Source organism: Oxyura jamaicensis, chromosome 1, assembly GCF_011077185.1.
Source record: "Oxyura jamaicensis isolate SHBP4307 breed ruddy duck chromosome 1, BPBGC_Ojam_1.0, whole genome shotgun sequence".
Taxonomy (NCBI): domain Eukaryota; kingdom Metazoa; phylum Chordata; class Aves; order Anseriformes; family Anatidae; genus Oxyura; species Oxyura jamaicensis.
In genome coordinates, this window is record NC_048893.1 from 97,895,370 (window position 1) to 97,916,388 (window position 21,019).

Here is a 21,019-nt window from a genome sequence, read left to right on the forward strand (position 1 = left end):
CGGTCTTTAAGGAATAGTATGTGAATTTGGGGAGCCAGGAGCACACCCAGGATTTAGAAAGGTAGGAACAGCAGTGGTAAAACCCTTAAAAATGTTTCAGTAAAATCATAACAGAATAGAATATTCCAGTTTACAGACCAACTGCTACACTTAAAACTTATGTGAAAAACATACTTCCTTTTAATTCAAATTCCTCTATAAAATTTATCACTTCTATATGGTGCTAGAGTCCATACCTAAAGCAGAGGATTGCACAGAGCAATTGGATGCCTGGTTTTGAGTATGTCTACAATTAGTCTGAAGTGTACTGCCAGTGTGCCTTATGGCCATGCTGTCATATAGTTTTCCACAAGTTAATTTTTCTCTCAAAGTCAGAGGTTATTTTAATATTTCTGTGTTTCATTTATTAATTTATTTTATATAACAGTATGAGTTATAGTATTATGAGCTATATCCAACAAGAGGTTTGATCACCAAGTTCATGATGCTGTCCAGATACATGTACATATGTCCAAAGCTGAGGTTTTCAAAGTGCTAACTACACATCTGACTGTAGTTCATGATGCATTTTTAATGTTAAAATTTCACAATGATCAAAACAAAGTTTCACCTCATCTCCTTCCTGTCAAAGGTATTCTCAAGACACACTTATTGAATCATGCAGTATACAACATGAGTTGCTTTTTTCTTTTACATAACCTGAGGAAAAGCACAAACAATACCATCACTTCCTTCTCTATAACACCAACCCTGGATGAGGAGCATCTACTTCATAGGACATATTACCAGTGCCAAGTTATTTTGAGCATTCCCTATTAAACTAAGGCCTCTAGTTTCTTCTAGAACCAAGAGATGCTGTTTAAGATGCTGGAAACAAAATCATCTTGACTACTACCTTACCTGAAGAAAAAACAGGTATCTTTACTGAAAATGCCAGGAAATATATATATATATACAATGCCTCTGTAATTCTACTCAGAAAGCTTTGTACATTGCATTTGATGGATTATTTTATGAAAGGGTTCTGCTTCTAAAAAAAAAAAATAGTTTAAATGGCTAGCTTGTTGAAAGAAACATTATGGGATAACAGGGTGAGCAATTGGCAGGCTCAAATGGACTTAAAACAGGATGAAGACCAGTCACTAATGTGGTTTTACAAGGCTCCAATTTAAGGCCTGTTACTTTTTAAGTTTTCATAAATGATCTGGGGAAAGGAGAGAGGAGAGGCAAAGAGAGGTGAAGAGAGGCGAGGAGAGGTGAGGAGAGGGATTGCTGTGATGCGGCTGTGGTGCCTGTGACATCACAAAGGACGAGTCACGGCGGGGGAGCTGTCATCAGGGCCAGCAGCAGCAGCGCCACCACACTGTGGCCTCGGCTGTCGGTGAGTGCAGTTTGCACCTCCTGCAGGCCATGGCTCGGCTGATCTTCCTCGCCCTGGCTGTGCTGGGCATTGCCCAGAAGCCGTGGTTCGTGGATGATCATGTGGATGCGGATGCGGATGTAAATGAGAGAATGCAGCAGCATGCGGAGCAGCTGATTGAAGGCATGGCTCAGCTGCTGCACGACATGGAGGAGAGGAGCCAGGAGCAGAGCGGGGTGGCCCTGGAATCCCTGCTCTTCACTGCCTTGCAGCAGTGGCAGCTCTGGACCTTTATTGACCTGCTTGTCCTGCTCTTCGGGCTCTGCCGGTGGCTCAGGAAAAGGAGACGTGTGCCAGGCAGCAGCAGCAAGCAGGGCAGCTCTGCAAGGAAGAAGAAGGATAAGGATGGTGTAGAAGGGAGCAGCGACACCGATGACACCTGGGATCTGGGCAGGGTTTGGGCCGGTCATACCCAGTGGCCAGCGCCGTACATGGACGACAAGTGCAAGGTGGTGGAGGAGCTGGTGGACGAGCTTCTTGGGGCCTGCCGAAGACTCTCCAGGAAATCTCTCTTCAAGCCACGGCTGCAGCCAGCCATCAGCGTGGGCTGCCTCCACGAAGGCTGGAGTGCCCGGGGGGACAACGTCCTGTACCGCCTGCTCGTGCCCCTGAGGCCTCCCCCCGGGCACGCCTTCCACCCGGAGCTGGGCGCCGAGGGGGAGACGCCAGCGAAGAACCCCGGCCTGCGCGTGGAGCTGGAGTGCGCCTGCGCGAGGGAGCGGCTGGTGGGGGACATGCTGTGCTTCCTCCACCACCCCGAGGACGAGCTGAGAAGACAGGAGCCCAGCCTGCTGCGCACCCTCTGCACCGGCTCCTACCTGGACGTGGAGGAAACCACCCGCTGGTTCCAGAACTCAGTGAAAGCAGCCTGGGAGCTCCTGCCGCAGTCACGCCACTGCCGCCTGACGGTGCTGCCCTCCCGCCGCTCCTGCAAGCTCAGGCTGGCCAACGCCTCCGAGAGCACCCTCTCCATTGAGATCACGCTTGGGGTGCGGCTAGACGACTCGGACACCTTCCTCAGCCTGGAGTAGCCGCGGCCAGCTTCACCAGCAGCACGGCGCCGCCCAAGAGCTGCGCTGTGGCAGAGATGCAGTCTGTCGGGCACACGGCCAGGCATGCCCGACCCCACAGCTTCCACCTCAAACATCTGCAGACCTGCGCCTGTATGCTGGTGAGCGAAGGCTTTCCCCCCTGCCCTGAAGCCGGCTGTGATTCACCACCTGACAGCCACAGCCCTGGCAAGCCTGGCAGAGGAAAGATTGCCACCTGCACCTGAATGACCTCCTGCGGTGCCTCTGCTGCTGCCTGGAGAAGAAACACCTCGACCGCTTCCTTGAGAGGAAAGGCAACGAGAGGGTACCTGAGGAAATGGATGGTGGTGTCCCCGGCCTCCCAGACAGCTGGACTGCTCAACTTCTTCCAGGCAATGACCACCCAAACTCTTGGAGAGAGTCAATTCCATCCAGGAGCTTCAGCCAAGGCACTGATGCCAATAAATTACTTGTGTGAACAAACGCTCTGACCGTGTCTGCGAAGCACATTGTGGGGGAACGTGGGCACAGGGTGCTGAGTACACTGCTGCCACACAATTGGTAAGTGTTTTCCAAAAACACAGAACTGGCTGAGGGAGTAGACAGCCCAAGACCTGTTAATTACAGGCCTTTCAGTCTCACTTCAGTGCCACGTGAAATGATGGAGACTATTCTGAGTTACTGAAAAACACTTGAGAGTTGTTATAGTAGTCATCGGTCATAGCCAACATGGGCTTATGAGGGAAAAGTCCTGTTTAACTAGCTTAATTTCATTTTATGACAAAGTTACCCATTTAGTTCATGAAGGGAAGCCAGTTGATGTCATTTCTGGATTTCAGCATAGCTTTTGATACTGCTTCTCACAGTACCCATCCGGACAGACAAAAGGTCCAGCATACAGCTACACAAGTACATAGTCGGTGAGTGAGCTATTGGCTGAAGTTCAGGCTCAAAGGGTTACGCTAAGTGCGGTTACATCATGCTGGTGGCCAGTCACCCAGAGCTCCATTTTAGGGCCAGTTCTCTTCAGTGTTTTCCAAAATGATCTGGGTACAGGACTTGAATTCACACTAAGTAAGTTTGTAGATGATTCTAAATTAGGAGGAGCTGTTGACCCCCTCGAGGACAGAGAGGCCTTGCAGAGAGACCTTGACAGGCTGGGCAATCATCAGCTGTGTGAAGTTCAACACCAGCAAGTGCCAGATTCTGCACCTGGGAAGAGGTAATCCTGAATCTACGTACAGACTGGGGGATGAGAGGCCAGAGAGCAGCCCCGTGGAGAGGGATCTGGGTCAACAGCAAGTTGAATAAAAGTCAGCAGCATGCCCTGGCAGCCAGACGAGCCAAGCGCACCCTGGGCTGCATGAAGCCCAGCACAGCCGGTCTGGGGAAGTGATTGTCCCGCTGCGCTCTGCGCTGCTGCGGCCTCACCTCGAGTGCTGCGCGCAGTTTTGGGCGCCACAATATGAGGATACAGACCTACTGGAGAGAGGGTCCAAAGGAGGGCCATGAAAATGGTGGAGGGTCTAGAGGGGAAAGCTTATGAGGAGCAGCTGAGGTCCCTTGGTTTGCTCAGCCCCAAGCAGAGCAGGCTGAGGGGAGGCCTCATGGCGGCCTGCAGCTCCCTCACGAGGGGAGCGGAGGGGCAGGTGCTGAGCTCTGCTCTCTGGGGACAGCGACAGGACCCGAGGGAACGGCATGGAGCTGGGACAGGGGAGGGTCAGGCTGGGGGTTAGGGAAAGGTTCTGCACCATCAGGGTGGTTGGGCACTGGAACAGCCTCCCCAGGGCCGTCAGTGGTCATGGCCCCAAGCCTGACAGAGTTCAAGAAGTGTTTGGACAACACTCTCAGACACATGGTCTGATTTTGGGGTGGTCCTGTGTGGAGCCAGGAGTTGGACTTGATCATCCTTATGGGTCCCTTCCTACTCAGGATAGTCTATGATTCTATGATTCTTGATAAATGTATGGCATCTTAAGTATGGTGGTTAATATCTTCTAGGGTCCTTATTGTGACTCATAACTGGTTTGCAACTGTATTTCTTCATCCAAACTAACAATATGCCAACTTCTAGGGGTGGGGACTGGAAAGCAGAAAGTTGTTCTATATTTGGTTTTTCCATTTTTACTGTTTACCTAAGTGTAAGAAATAAAGTCAATTGATCTAAGATAGGATTAGCACCTGATTCCAGAAACTTTTTCCTACTTGAAAACAGGAGTTTGATGATGTACTTCAGTTCTTATGGAATTGCAGTGTTAATTCCCAGCAATGAAAAGTACATAATTACAAAGCAGAAAAACTTAGATATAAGTGGATATTTCAGAGACCTTCAGCTCTGAGCTTTTTTCCTCTGTGCATGAGTGCTTATGTTCATATTTATTTTGTATGATCACATCCTTCACTTTTGTTTCCTCTCAGCCTGTGGTTTATTCAAAGTATCAGCTCTCTGTTCTCATTCACCTAAATTGTGAATGTGTTTTGTTGTACTAAATCATCTGCAGTGATATGTGATACTTTGAGATATAGAACCTATGTCTGAAATTCCATTTTTATTTAATGCAGTTTTCAGTTTCCATTGTGAGTCAGTGATAATTGTAATTGTCTGCTTACTTGGAAGTCTCATAAAAGTGATATATGACTTAAAAGAGTTATCCTTTGGGGGGAAATTTAAATCTGCCAATAAATTGAAGCATTATTGTAACATTTTCTCAGTTATTCAAATAAAGTGTCCTTAGGAACTTCATTAAAGTGGTTAGAGGAAGTGATATGACAGATTTCCAGGTGTCTTATGTAGGTGGCAAATATCTGTTCAGGAAAAAAGTGTAAACTTAGAAATCTTAGAAGTCTTGGTTGACTGACTTGGACTTTTGACACAGATTCACTGATATTTTCTTTAAAGATCAGTACTGAAATCACAGTATCTTGTCATGACGTGTACACTGCAAGCTGATATAACCACATTCATCTTCAGGCAGCATACTACAAGCATGTAAACAAAACATGTTTGATCTTTGTGCTGTTTTATTCTTTAACAAAATATCATGGGTTTCAAACTGTTTTTTTTTATATAACCTATAATAAAATCAAGAATAAAAATAAAATAAAGAGGCAGTTCATACTTTTTTGCTCTCTGAGTTGCAGCTTTAATCCCCAAAAGGCAAGGTTCTCATACCTAACTACCTGCATAAACTGACTGTATGCTAAGTAGTGCTACTGATTTCAACATATCTTGCTTAAACCGTTGTGTGTGTTTGAGACTAGATTTAGCTCATTAAATATCTAATCTCACTTATAAAAAAGAATGCTCTATGATTTTTTTTTTTTCAGCAATGTATATGTATAGATTTTGTTTCCTTGTAAGGTATGTATTAATGCAATTAACATTGATAAATCTGAGTAATTTCTATATGCATACATCTCAAAGTTCGGGTTCTTCAGTTACAGCAGCTTAAGCTTTGCATGAAATAATATAATTCAGGTTTCAGTGTGGAGTGATCACTAGCAACTATTTTTATTTTGTGCATTCATATGCTTTGTTTTTTTGAAGAAATATCAAGGGAGAACATGAAATGTTCTGTGGCATGTAAATGGGGGGCTATGCAAGTAAAAGTTTAGTATGTATGTGTTTACAGTGAGCAAATTCTGGTACGTTTGAAATTGGCAGAAATTTCCATAGCTTTAAAGATTTGGCTCATAAGGCAGGCAAAGAAGAGACACAAAAAGCTTTGGTGAATTTATTTTTTTATGTTGAGATTATGCCATTAAGGAAAACCATCCACAGTTCACTCTGCTCTACAATTAAAATGCATTTATATGTGACACGTTTGACTTACTGTTTTAGCAGTAATCGTAATTCTTAACTTTTGACTTGTGTGCATTCAAGTTCCTAACAAAGTCATAATATTGCACTGACATACTTATTCATACAAGTAATTCTTTGTCTTTCTGAAAAAAAAAAAATAATAATAATTAATTGTATCATAGTTATTTACCTGGGTAGCTGTTGCTTTATTGGTTCCATAGGAATCCCAGTTTTGTATATAAGCTCCTTAGCAAGACACCAGAAGACCTATCAGTTTGGATCAAAATTGGTAACACAACAGTGAATAAGTAGAGGTGAGAAGGAGATCAGTTTTTCAATTTTATTGCAAATTTCCTGAAGACAAAAATGTGATTGTACCTTAAAATAAACAACAACAACAACAAAGATTTTAAAATTTCATCTCATTTTTAAGCTCTTAAAAAAAAATCTTTGTTTTTCATAAATTTATAAAATTTTATAGTAATAAATCAACAAGCTACTTTCTAAAAATGAGGAAAAAATTCAGCATGTTGCAAAAGCAAATGTTTTTTTTTTCTTTCCCTTTGAAATCAGCACATTTTTCTGAACACTTCGATTTAGCAAAACACCACTTCATAGAGAAAAATGATGTTCCAGGAAAAAAAAAAAAAATAGTGAGATCTGAAAGGGTTGAAAATCAATTTTAATGAGTTTTTAAGTGGGCTGTAAGAGATCCTAAGAAGACATGCATGCTGAATATTAGGAGACAGAAAGGGAAATATCCAAGAAATAATTAAAATGTTTTATGCAATCTGAGTATTTTATTTATTTATTTATTTATTTTCAATTTCAGTGATTCTGCTTGGGTCATTGCACCTACTGCCATCCACACTGGTAGTGCAGCCTCATGCTATATTTGCATTACCATTTGTAGCAGCATTTTTATACACAGTTGTGCTCCTTTGCCAAGCCTCATGTCTATACTTATGTAGACAGTGGGGAAATTAGAAAGATTAGAATTTTCCTACTTTTTCACTGTCAACTCTGAAAGAGCAAAAAAGACATTCAACGCTAGCACGCAGTCACCAACCTCAGAACAATCAAGGAAAAAAAAACTCAATAGCCACCATCCTTCCTTTGAAGCCTAGCTGCTAGGACCACTCAGACATATGCCCACTGGTGTGAGAGAGACTGTGAGTAGAAACAGTTTTCTTTTGAAATAAAATTGCTTTCACTTCCAGAGAGTTTCATATGGAGCTTTGCTATGCTGTTGCTACACCACCACTATTTTACTGGCTTGTGAAACGTTGAAGGCCAAAGGTGGGGTCCTCAGCAGTCACTTCCTTCTGGCCCTAGAGCATGTAAAATGTGTAGGTGCCTCTGTATTAGACACTGCAAAGTAGTCTGCTTCTGCTTGGCACAGAGGTCTGAGTCCAGTGAAGGCTGAGTAGCTTCATGCTGAGCTACTAATGCCTAAATCCCATGAGAACATGCGCTTTAAGCATCTCTTTGCTCATTGAGCAGAACTGACAAAAAAAATAAAAAAATCTAGAGTTGAAAAAAGAGACAGTAGTTGCATTTCCTTTACTTTTTTTAATATAATAATGGATCAATTAGAGCAGTAACTCCAATGTTAACGGAATAAGCTTCCTCATCTTGCATTCAATATTCTGCTTTGACAACCATGTACTAAGTTTAAATTTTTGTTTTTGTTGACAAAATTAGCAGAAGAGAAGGAAGAAAAAAGTAAATATGCATGAATTCATCTGGAATGGTGGCGCTTTTTAGTTCCCCCGAGATCCAGTAACAGTATTTGTATTTTATTCATAGGTTACTTAGTACAAAATCTTCAAAAGGCACTGGAGCAGAGAATTAAACCTTGGAGAACTTCTTGATATCCTTACCCATAGCTTTCTGACCCCAAGTGCACTCTATCCATTTTGGAAAAATGACAGCAAGAGAATCTGTGTCTTTTCTACAAAGCCTGGACTGGCAGACAGGGTAAGGCATTTGCAGGTTGGAAATAGGGGGTTGAGATGCCTCAATCAAGGCAGAGAACTTAGATCTCCCGTATAAAGGCTGAGTGTTACGAAAAAGTGAATTAAGAAGGATACCTAAGGAAACATTATTTCTATAGACAGATTTTGACTGATAACACAGTCCTTTGCTAGGCTGTGGAAGAAAGGCTTGGCTGCCTTTCTCTGAGCAACAGACTCAGAATGATGAAATCTTAATGCTTGAGAGAAACAACACTTAATATGTTTCACTTTTCACAGTGTTACCTATAACTTAAAATGCCAGCCCAATGTGTTGGCAATACTGACTGCCTGGACTGGAACCTTGAAATCCATAGTTGGAGTACAATTCTTCTCAATATGCGAATACACATAAGAAATGGGAAGTCATTATTCAGCAGATCTTCTGTCTGCATGCATTCAGTTGCAGCTGCTTATTCTTGAGACAAAAGTGATTTTAAGGGGTTTTGTGGCTTTTTTTTTTTTTTTTTTTTTTTTTCCCTTGCTGCTTCTTTATCCTAGGACAATGCCAAAGCTGAATTCTGTCTCAGCTTATGTACTGTGCATCATTGCTGGTCACATTCAAGGTGAACCTAACAGGAACTGAAGAGAAGCTGATTCTGTTCCATAGGGTCCTTTGCAAAACCTGAAGTTAGTCTTGCTTCAGATTCTGAATAGAGAAACTTGCAGGATTTGATTAAATGGCATCTTTAGCTTTATTAATGGCATTTGTACACAGAGCTTGTTTACCTCCAAGTGCTCTTCACAGTGAATGCTGAAAAACAAAATGATTTTTTAATGAAGAAAAGTTTCAAATTAAAAATTTACTTGAAAGATACCTCTACAGAAGCTGCAAAAACCTCTAAGCATGCTTAATCCCTACATCATCTTCAGCTGGGTGAACAAGACCTCAAATTAGGGTCCTAACTCATTCCTTTCCTAGACTTCATATGGATTTGAACAGCAGCAATCAATAATCCAATTTACATCTCAGCCAACACCTTTTGTGACTACAGCTTCCCATCAGGCTAGTATTTATTTTAGCCCTGTAGCTCCTGAGAGCTATTTGCTCCATCTTGATAGTCTGGGAGCACCCACAGACTGCGTGGACTGCCAGGAGGAGGTAAGACCTTGCTACTTTGCAGGGCTTGGGCTCAGGCCAGTGGGGTGTGTGGCCAGAGAAGCCCAACCAACCACCTGGTGTTGGTTCTGCTCTGCAGATTTTGTAGCTCTTTTTACACTCTGCTCAGCTGTAATTGACAGTTCTGTCATGGTTTCTTCACCATCTTTGAGTGTATTGTTATAGTTGAATACGTACTATAGTTTGGGAAGAATCCTTGCTCATCACAGCTGTCGTTTTCCTCTTCTTTGGTTCTTCTTGTTCCCTTTTCCTACGCTTTTAGTAGTGTAAGTCATGCTGCTTATATTGCATATGCATTGACAGATTTTTTGACTGACATGCAAATTAATTCAGAGGAAGGAAAAAAGAACATTTTTGTTCCTGACACTTCTTTATTTTTATCTTTTCATGCCATCTTTGACAGGCTTTAAAATCTTATTCATATTTTAAAAGTAACTTTAAATAAAGAGCAATTTGTTATATCAGAAGTGTGTTACTACTGCATCTTGCTATCCAATTCGTTCAAGTCTATGCTAAGAAAAGCTCAGAATGATATGATTCTGACACTAAACAAAATGCCTGTAGTTCTGGTAAATATTACTTTTTTTTTTTTTTTTAATCTACTTGAGAGATTTTTTTTTTTAATGACCCTGGGAATTTTCTATGGTGCCCTTTAGCATCCTCCTTCAGTATTGCACAAGCAGAGCCGTGAGAAATATCTGCAGTTTATAAAATTGAATAGGATGGTCTCAGAAAGGGCCATTACTAAGAGCAGAAAACTCATTCCCATTAACTAAAACCAATGGCAAGCAGACTCGTCATATAATATCAGTGTCTGATATATAACACTCTTGCATTTTAAACCTTACTTATTGGCTTCGAAATGATTGTTTCATTCTTTCATTTTTCTGGTTCTACTGGTATCCTGCTAATTTTACTTTCTTTAAGAAAACAAAGGGTTTGTTTGCTTTTCCCTTTTTATATTTACTTCCATAGGAATTAAAATTACCTGTCTCCTTCCACCTCCCACAGATCTATGGCCTTGGAATAATTCTGCAAAACCTGAAGAAATAAAAAAGCAATTTTATAGAGAGGAAATTGACTTCATGTGTATGCTAGGTGAATTTTAATCTTATTTTTTCTTTTTGCCAAAAGATCACAAGTCTCGAGCAGACTGGTGACTTCAATTTTTCTTCCTTCGTTAGAGAAGTTTTGAATTTTCTGTTTCTTCTTTTCTGCTGTATCATGGTCACCTCTAGTACTGCATAATTAATACCCATTGTTGTCCATCCCAAGAATCCAAAGGTATTGCAGGAATTTCTGTACTATGTGTAAGTGGTTTTCAGGGGTGAAAACACTGTCTGTGGACTGGAGATTAATATCTGTGAAGAAAATAGAGATCAGTGACAGTAAAAGAATATATGGGACTGGGAACCTGGGTACTGAAAAAAATGAAACAGAGAGAAGTTATGGAAAAGAAAAAAAAAAAAGTACAAAGTTAATTCTAGTTATTTATTGTCATTGCTCTTGCTTTCTTTTCCCTATGTTCCTTTAAAAACATTTTTTTCTAAGAAAGAATACTTCCTAATACAGAAATATGTCACAGTCATTTTGGCAGGAAGCTCTCTCTTTGTAGAATTTTTGTTTAGAATAACACATGATTTGATGCAAAATACTCCTATTAACTGATTTGTTTTTCTTCTAGCACAGGTTTTTCAGTCCTTTGTGTTCTCTTGGCTAGTGCCTTGCATTTTTCTAAAAGCTGTGTTAGTGCATGCAATGCTCTTAGCTAGAGAGGAAAACTCATACAAACAGTCTGAAGCATGAGTTTTCTTTACAATTGGTATACTTCAAAATTCTTTGCACTCCACAAGCTTAGTTGTGCTTGATTTGTGTTCCTGAACAAACAAGGGAGGAGGAGCAGCTTTGGAAAATGTAGTCCTCTTGGAGCCAACAACAGAACTTTATTCTTTTTTCAATCTATTTTTCACCCTGAGCTCATGGAGACAGGGTTTCTTGGCGAGTTTTAGTGTCCGTATGTCACAAGATGTAAGACTTAACAAATGAAAAACTGGGCCGAATAGTGACTGTGGTTAGCAATTAGTCAATGAATAACTGTCTCATTGGTGGCTTATGTAGAATAATACTTTCTTGCAAAGTGCAAATCAGGAATTTAAGCCTCTTATTTTGAATACTGGGTAATAGGTGCTTTACAATAATCTTGCAGTGACAGTTTCTTGTATCCATAATGAGTGTGCATAATGAAAAAACACTAAACTTTATCAGCCTGTAGAGTTTCGTTTTTGCTTTCTACCACTTAACTTTTTTGAATTTTAGAGAAGCTATAGACTATTCCCTACTGAGTTTCCTCTGATGCTGATATTGTGATTTCAAGTAAAATTCCAGGTAAAACTACAGTTATCCCAAACAGGTACTAAATTACTTGTGGTTAGAGCCAAGTATGTAGTGATTTTAAGAAAAGCTAAAACAAAGGTTTGGGTTTAAATGTAGAAAGTCCAAGTCCAAACCTCTTGTAACTGAGCTTGTGAACAATGTGCTGATTAGCTTGCTTGCTTGAAAACTTTTTTTTTTTTAATGGACATAAAAATTGTGTGTGTTTTTTTTTTTTTTTTCCCCCCCTCAGGAAATTTGTAAAACTGAACATTATTACTAACCTACCTCCACCTCAAAATGCTTAGTTTTGCATTATTCATGTGAAAGGTACTTGCTATGGACAGATCACAATTCCTGCCTTGTTCATTTGTCTGACTTCTCTCCTCCCCTGTAGTTGTGTGCATGTAATTCATCATTGGTTAGCTTATTTCTGAAGTCCACAGGGGTGAATAACTTTTAAACACTTTGATAAAGAGTTGTGCCTTTCTCTGTCTTGTCACCTTCTAGCCAATTTCTCTTAAGGCTGACCTTCCTACCTCTAGGGCATTTTGGAAAACCTGGGAATGAGAAGAGGTGGCTGTTTTCAGATGATCATGTTTTTTTCTGAACCAGACCCTCTCAGCAGGCCACTTGGCACTTCACACCACCTCATCCCCTGCCGCAGGCCTGGGAGAAGCTTTGAGAAATGAGTACATCATACTTGAAACAGAGTCAACCATTCAAGCTGCTGTTATGGGCTTTCTTGCTTTGTTTCCTTTCTCTGTTGAGATCAGCCATGCAACCCGTGTGCCATTGATTTCAGCTGCACAACACTGGAAGCGGAGTTTCATCTTCAAGCAAACTGCTAAGGAGATGAGAGGGGTTAACCCACTCCAGAAATCTTTTCATACCAAGGATTCTGAGACAAATGCTGAGAGTTTTCTGCCTTAAATGAACATTCTGGCTGAATCCTTGGAAAAGAGCACAAACTGTCAGGCTATTTTACAGGTAGTATTTGGCTAGAATCAGTAAGTGAAACACCCTTCTCAACAGTGAAGAGGTAATCCTGAGAAACAGTGCTTGGAAGAGTGCTGTTGGTGGGTAAAACCCTACTGGGTGTAGTGGCTGATCTTTCTCTTAAGATTTGTGTTTCAGCCTTGTTTCTCTGGAGCTTAGGGGACATGTCCCCTAAGCACCCAGCAGTGTAAAAGTTTTCTTTAACTCTTTTTGATTATTATGATGTCAAGAGCTCCTTAGCAGATGAGGCCATTGCAGATTTCCAGGATGTCTTTCTTAATTCTGAATTCTACTTTGAATATCACTTTAAGATGCAGAATATGGGGAAATTATTTTCAATAAAAGTTATCAAATACTCTATCACTGAATTGTGCTAGGAGATTACTGGTAAATCATAATTTTTCCGTGCAGCTGATAGAAGAAATAAATCCATCTAAGTACATCAAAGCAAAGTATTTATGGCTCCCTTAAATAGCCTTTCTAACTCATATTTCCTATATAAATCAGTCTTGTTTGTGACCTTGGCAATACATCAGCACTACAATGCTTTTTGCCAACTCAAGCTGAGGTTCTTTTAACTTACCATTGCCTTCAATTTCTTTAAATATCACAGGAAATGTCCTCTCTGATTAAATGCAGTTTAAATACTACAAACACTGTTTTAGGAAAAAAAAAATCTAAGTATGTTGTTACATGATACCTTCATATCACCAATCTGAATCTTTACTACCGTCTATGAACTTGACCACAACATACTGTAAATATCTGTTGACATCTAATTTCAAAGAAGTCTGGCTTCAAGTTTGTAGTTATAAATTCCCTTTAAATTCTTTTTAAAACTATTACATTTTGAAATGTCCTTCTTTGAAGCTAGGATAGATCCCCTGAGGAATTTCCTTGCACATCACTGGAGGCTTTTTGTCCCCATGCCATAAGGCCAAGAAAACTAGACCTCTTTTTGTTCCGTACTTCTTTTGAGCCTAACCTAAACTGCCTGCTGTTTCTTTTGAAAGTTCATCATGCTTCCATTGACACAAGCCCTGACCCAAATGCATATTGCAGCTTCTCTTCCGCCTTCTAGTTTCTCTGGCACAGAAAGCACAACTGTCATAATCTTTTTTGATGTCAATATATTATGTTAACAAAAGATCATTCTAGGAGATTTTGGTCTGTTTTCATTTTACCTAGACACTGTCCAACCATGGTATAACATATGTTGATGACAAAACACATCTTTGGTGTTTCAGGATGGAGCACTGATAAAAACAAAAAAGCTAACAAGGAAAAACAAGGCTCAAATACCCTTTGGGTGGATTGGGTAACTTGTGTGAAAGGAATTCAGATTTAAGAGGAAAATTGGTATCATTACATTCTAATGATAGTAATTTTTTTCTTTTTTTTTTTTTTTTAGTGAGTGAATGAATGAAATTTCCTCAGAGCTAGAAATTCTACTTTTACCTGGTTCTACAAGCAACTAAGTATCCAGTTTCATCAAAATCGCTGGAGATGTTCATTACTAAAATCTCAGAACATTCCACCCACAGTGAGTAACCAATTCACATGACTGCTGGAATAACATGAATAATACCTAAGAAATAAATAAAAATGTACATGAGGAAAACCAACCATCCAAAAAGAAAGTAAGTGAGAGGTTACAAATAATGTCAGAGATTCAAAACCAAAAGCCCAAAGTTCTTGAAGACTACAGGAGTATTTCTTAAATGCGGTACTTGGCTTTTAAAACAAAACAAAACAAAAAAAAAAAAAAACACTAATGTGTTTATTTATATTGTTGGAGAAGAGAATCATGGAGATATTTTAGATGCAATGAATCCAACAATTGCAATAAAACAGCATGCCTACAGAAACTCTGTACGATAACATGTTCCCTTAAAATCTGAAAGCTTCCCCTGAGAAAAAGAGGAAGGCACTGTCAGAGACCCCATGCCTTCTGATCACCAAGAGCTCCTAGCCCCTGCTGGAGGTGGTCACCTCCCCAGGGAAGGAGAGCAGGCTGGGATGCTGCTTTTATGTGGTGAAGAAATGTTAGTTGCTTGCTGGCCAAGGGGTTGAGGAAGTGAGTATTGTGGTTAACTTGTGGAAGCTCACAGAATTGCCTCAAAACCTGTCTAGTCTCCTGCCTTGTCTTCCCCCAGCTATCAAGGTGAACTAAATTATAATCATGGTGAATCTGTGTCTTTATTCTGTCTGCAAGTATTAAAAGCAAGCTGATTCTGTGGTTATGTGCTTAATTAAAGGTCAGTGCAACTTTATAGCCCTGAGAAATGTACTCGTGATTTACAGGAAAACATAAAAGTCAGAAGAAAATTGGGCCATGTAATTTAAAGATCATTATTGCCATTCACTTTGAAATAATACTTCCATGTTGGAGCTGAAGTTACATTATTCATTGTGATTTGTACTTTTAGAAATAGGAGATGGACAACAATTTTTTCAGGCCTCAACCTTTGGCTAGGCTGAGTTATGGTTAACTGTTATAAACGAAGTATTAATGTAACGAAAAAAAAGATGGCAACAAGTTAGAAGTAGAAATCTGCCAGCAAAACATTCTATTCCAAACAAGAAGAGAAAATTTATGGAGGGGAGAAAAGTGGTAGACTGACTAATTTAATTATAATGAGGCACTCTGTTTAAAACAAACAAACAAACATTTTTAAAAACAAGAGAAAATACAGTATTGGCCTTGAGAATGCAAGAAAGAAGTTGCAGACCAAGATAATGGACAAGAGCATTCTGGAAGATTTATATGTGGGTTTTTGAATCAATGAGCATTATTTTTCTGAAGGAAAGGACTAAAGGATTGTGGGAGTTCTCCCCCACACACCCCGGTGCCACACCGGATCACAGATTTCCTTTAATTTTACCTACAGGAGGAATATAGTGAACACTATAGGATGTACATTTGTACTTCTCCCAGACTGATGAACTAGAACTTGAAACTGGCTCAGAAGAGAACACGACCAAGTTTAGTGTGAGATTAATCTCCTAATTATTTGTACAATGAGCAGAGACATTTCCTTCTGTAAAAGTATTTTGTTTCCTTAAATGGGAAGGGAATAGCAGCTAAGGAAGAAGCTGGGCTATGTGCTATTTTCCACCTTCCGATAGATAGATAGGATGAGGAAAGAAGTTTTCCTGAATAGAGTTCCATGAGTTTTCCTGAATAGACCACAGAGGATATAAATTAACAAACTTCATCCAAATTAAACCAGATGTCTGTTATCCAGTCTATTTTCTGGCATATCTAAGGAAATGATAAATCATTGACTAGGGAGAGAAGGAAAGGTGGTGGCAAGTGAATACCTGATTCTTCCCTATTTTTGCTTTCAATAGCATTCAAAGAACATTGCAAAATGGAGACGAGTTATGTAATTATTCTCCTTCAAAATTTTGCATTTTTTTCTATATCCACCAAACCTGTTAAAATGCCTTAGATTTTAGCTCTAGTAAAAATCTGGAAAGACTACCTCTTTCCTGCCATCAGTAATTAAATGACAAGTTTTAGGACCCCTCATTTTCCTTAGAGACTAACAATAAATATTTAAAAACAAAATATTAAAATTAGACAAACTCATTAAATTGAGAAAGACTCAAAATGGGTTCACAAGAAACCAAAAAAGGCAGCTGTTACTTTGCAGGGGTCCCAAGCAGGATATTTCCCTAAGCTGTCCCATGTAGATGACCTGTAGCTCAGATGATTGCTGTGAGTGCCACCTCAGAGGTCTGGCTCCGAGCATTGTGCCCAGATGATGCAGCAGCCGTTTCAGCTACTTTCTATCTTCATTCACTGCATCAGATGATGAGTGAGAAGGCAGAAGAATGCAGAAACACCTTTCTCTTTCTGATACAGAAACTGGAGAGGGTTAGTTCCTCTTTGTGCCATTGCAATGGCCAGATGCCATCCCCACCTAGCAGTAGCCAAAGCAAACAAGACTGCAAAGATGGAAAAGGAGATTCTACCTTACCATTTTCAAGCAACAGCTTTGAGGGCCCATATTCACTAATATCACTCCAGGAGATAAGGGAATTTTTCACTTTCCATGGGAAGTGAAAAACAGAAGGCAGTTTAGGATTTTAATCTTCTGTTTCAAAACTGGATTTAATCATTTTTAGCTCTTTTTAGTCCTACTATTCAGTGTATCAGTATAGGTTGCTTTCAAAACTTGGTCTTCAGAATTCTCTTATATGAAAACATCTGTGGATCATAGCAGGCTTTCAAACAAATTTTCTCCTTACTCAATAAAATAGTGTTGTGAACTGAATAAATAAATAAACCACACCAAACTTGTCATGCAAAATATAGCCCCAAATAAACATTTAGAAGTCAGAAAGACTGCTTTCTGGCAATCCCAAATTTCTGCTGTAAATTCTAAAAATGTTTTTGTCAGAAATATCTTTCTTCTTTGAAAAATGCTTTTATTAGTCTCAGTTTTTAATAAAGGAAAATGTTTGTGAGGGTTTGTTAGTGTTCTTTGTAATATTATACAATCTGTTCCTTTTTCATTAAAATCAAAGCAGCGTGTACATATGATTTTTTTTCACCAACCAGTACATTCTGGTCACATCCATTATTTTTCACATGGTGAGACCAATCTCATAAAATGGAAGCAGATGGTGACAGCTCCCCAGTATCATCAAATCAAATTGAGACAGCAAAAATAAACATTGGTCCCAAGCTTAGAAACTAGGTGAATATTCTGCCTTATGAAAAGCTGTGCCAATTTCTTTAGAAACCATGAGCACAATAATCTTGATTAAGAAATAATAATGCATATCCAGAAATAATTCTTAGGAGAGATGAGTGTACTGGAGATGCAAGACTACCTCATACTTTATCTTCCATATCAAGATGGGTTTCATTTGAAATGAGTGAATATTCTCCCTCTGATCTTTGTGTTGAGAAAGTACTCTTACCTATAGTACTCTTATAGTTTTATCCAAAGTACTCTTATCCATATTAATTCTATGTAACCTGAGGTTCAATATTGAAATCAAGAACTACAGGTAATATTTGCATTTTCTTTGCTTTCTCTATGGAACAATCAAAAACAGTAAAATATCATTACTATATGATGAAAATTCATATAGTAAATATCTTCCAAAATCCCTGTCTTACTATTAACATCAAACTCTGGTTCTGTATTTTTCTTTTTTACATTTATTTTGTGTATTTATTTTTTCATAATTCAAAAATATTAAACCATGGCAAATGACAAGCAGCTATTTGGAAAAAAAAAAAAAAAAAAGAAAAAAATCCTCCTGAAGGAGGAAAACCAAACATATTGGGAATATAATATTAGATCACGTCAGCCTTAGTTACGCTTCTTATTTTGAACATAAAGCATGAGGAAGAAATATTTTAATTGATTAGGACTTTGAATGTATTTGCTATGTTAAAGAGAAAGTCTAAACTGAACTTATTTTTATTATACAATGAAATAAAACTACCACCTTCTAGGATTTCATTCTGGCACAACCCTCTGGTTTTCTTCCCTCTGCCTGCCCATACAATGATCTCTCTTCTGCATTTGGCTAACATGAGTTAGCTTCTCTAATCCAAAGACTGAGGACGCTAGATGGTTTCGAAGAAATCATAACCTATTACCATAGATTGGGTCTTCCCATGTTCTTCAAACAACAATAGCAATAAAAAGAAAACATCACCCCTTGAGGTTTATTTTTTTTAGTTATCTCTCATGTGTAACATTTTCATCTCAAACAATTTACATTGGTAAATTTGTATGTAATGGAAAATTCAATATTCTAGTAGAGATGTAGGGGAGCTGACAGAAAAGCAGCATGATTTCTATCTTGCCCGACTGTTGCCTTTGACAGAGGAATAGCAGTAACAATGGCTATGACGCTAATGATTTTATGTGAGATTTGAATAGTGAGTGGAGTAGTGAAAAAGGAGAGGGTTTATGGGAAGTAGCCCGGGACAATAACATAGTATTTGTGCAATACTGTCATCATATATTTTATAGACAGGGAGAATAACTCAGCTCAAGTAAAAATACTTAGCAGTCCCTCTCGTATGGAATGCTTTCTTTATCTTCCAGAAGGTGACTTATCCTGTAAGAAATATGTTGCACAACCCATCGTGTGTCTTGATATTCATCACAAAATGTTATGACAAATTAATCTGATGAAGAGATACCATGAAAAATATCAGCATAAAAGGAAAGTGTTATGACTAACAGTGTTCATAAATGAAAAATTGTTCTCCTTAGCGTAGTCAAAGGTAGTCTGTATTTTAGATTTTGGTATAATCAGTACCTGACTTAAATAATGTCATCTAAACTTTAGATGGCAAAATGTTAGATCACTAACAGGATGTATGGTAGATGTGCTAACACAGGACTGAGGGAAAGAAAATCCCCTAGCATTGTTGAATTATTGTGATTTGGTACCGGGTAGAAGAGGCAATGTCAGTCTTACAATGAATCCTCTTGGTATTCAACTCCTCTTGTAATTTGGGGTGTTTGGGAGAAGTACAACAGGTTACTGTTTTCTTCTAGTCTGGGTCTATAATCTCATTAGAGTAAAGGGAGAATTCACAGCCTAATGTACTATTCTGTCCTGTCTGAAGAACTTGGGAAGACAGAATCACATCAGTTAAAGCATCTCTTTTTTCCTTTTTTTTTTTTTTTAATCCTTTGTAAGCCCAAAGGCTATAAACATAATTTCATAATTTTTAATAATTAGAAGACTAGACTGTGTTTTGCAGCCTCCATCAATGTCAAACATACATGGTAACTTAAAAAAAAAAAAAAAAAAGCTATAATCTATTTGACATGGATTATTAAATATGTCAATATGTTTTCCGGTTTATTGTTACTATACATTTTCTTATCTTTATTGCATTGATTTGAAGTCATCAGACAATTCATGACATCAACTATTTAACAAAGGAGCATAAAATTTGATTTTAATGTGAATTTCCACTAAGTCTTCATTACACAGTGCTCTGACATTGCTATTATTTCATTTAAATTTATTTACATCACAAGAAACCTAGCAACTAAGAAGCTTATGTCCACTAATTTAACAATATTTCTGGCAAATTTATAGTATTTCCCTTGTCAGAGAAGTACTTCTGTTTCATAGTCACAGAAATAATCTCCCAGCCCTCCTTATAGCAGAAGTGTTTTGGTTCATGGACTCATCCTGCAAATGTTCAAAAAGTAGTAACATAACATTTCAATAGTACTAAAACCTGCTCAAGTTTAGTTGCCAACTTGTGCTCTATTTGCAAGTAAAATGTGCCTTCCTTCCTAATCATCTGCTGCTTTAACTGATCATTTCCCATTCATCTAATAATATATGACAAGTGTCTTCCAAACATGTTTTGTCCTTAGACCGTCTCATCATCATTATCTTGTATGGTAGCAGTGCCAATCTCAAAAGAAATGAACAACATTAGGAACACAAATATCTAGGTGGCAGGTCACTTAAAAATGTAAAACGTGAATAGTAAGGCCTATCTAAATAACACCAATGCATTTATTTTTTTTTTAATGAAAAATATGGAAAGCAACTGAAGTTCCATTTGGGGAATTTTGATTAATCAATGAGTGTTTTACCCAACATCTATTATTTGTGCATTGATGAATCTGAAATGTGTTACCATAGTGATGATACAGAAAAAAATATCAATTTCTAAAATACAAGTTGAAAAATTATCTGTATACAAAGAAAGAATTGTGTATTACACCAATCAGGAAGAAATGGCTAGTTTTGATTCAAGTGTTGAAAAGATATAGGTATCTAAGCGGGAAAAAAAAAAAAAAAAAAAGATTTGTGTTTGTAAATGTTAATACATGAGTCAATTGTAATTTTGTGAGTCAAAATATTGTTATTTTTATTTAAAAGATACTTAGATGATCCAGCAAAAACAAATATTCTTCTACAAGATCTGTAAAAAGATCTTATCCTGTTTCTTATTTCAGGCTCTAGAGAAGAGCTAAAATGATGGGATGAAATATATATTTAATCAAAATTTACTGTGCATAGTTTACTTTGATTCTGGTATTTTAATTATTCTGGACCAATCATTTGAATGATCTTCCCCAAAATCCGTATCTTCTAAGTCAAGTTTGTGAAAAATGTATTTGGGAGAAGAGATATTTTCAATATATTTGGAACAATGCAGATGAGTAGTAGAAAAGGAATGACATAATAAAAATAATAATAACAACTAAAGATAAAATAGCAGGCTGATAGAAATTAGTTCAATCATTT

At 38.5% G+C, this 21,019-nt stretch overlaps 1 long non-coding RNA gene across 2 annotated transcripts in view; it reads left to right on the plus strand.

Moving 5' to 3' along the window:
• The first annotated feature begins 9,322 nt into the window (after window positions 1–9,322).
• Window positions 9,323–21,019, plus strand: part of LOC118160963 — a 23,624-nt gene continuing 11,927 nt past the window's right edge. The window contains exons 1-2 of one of the 2 annotated variants that reach the window (XR_004747781.1): window positions 9,323–9,370; window positions 14,169–14,300. This is a non-coding gene — a long non-coding RNA (uncharacterized LOC118160963). Of the gene's footprint in view, window positions 9,371–14,168; window positions 14,301–14,543; window positions 14,922–21,019 lie in introns of those variants that run through there. The other variant, XR_004747782.1, reaches the window with a different exon arrangement.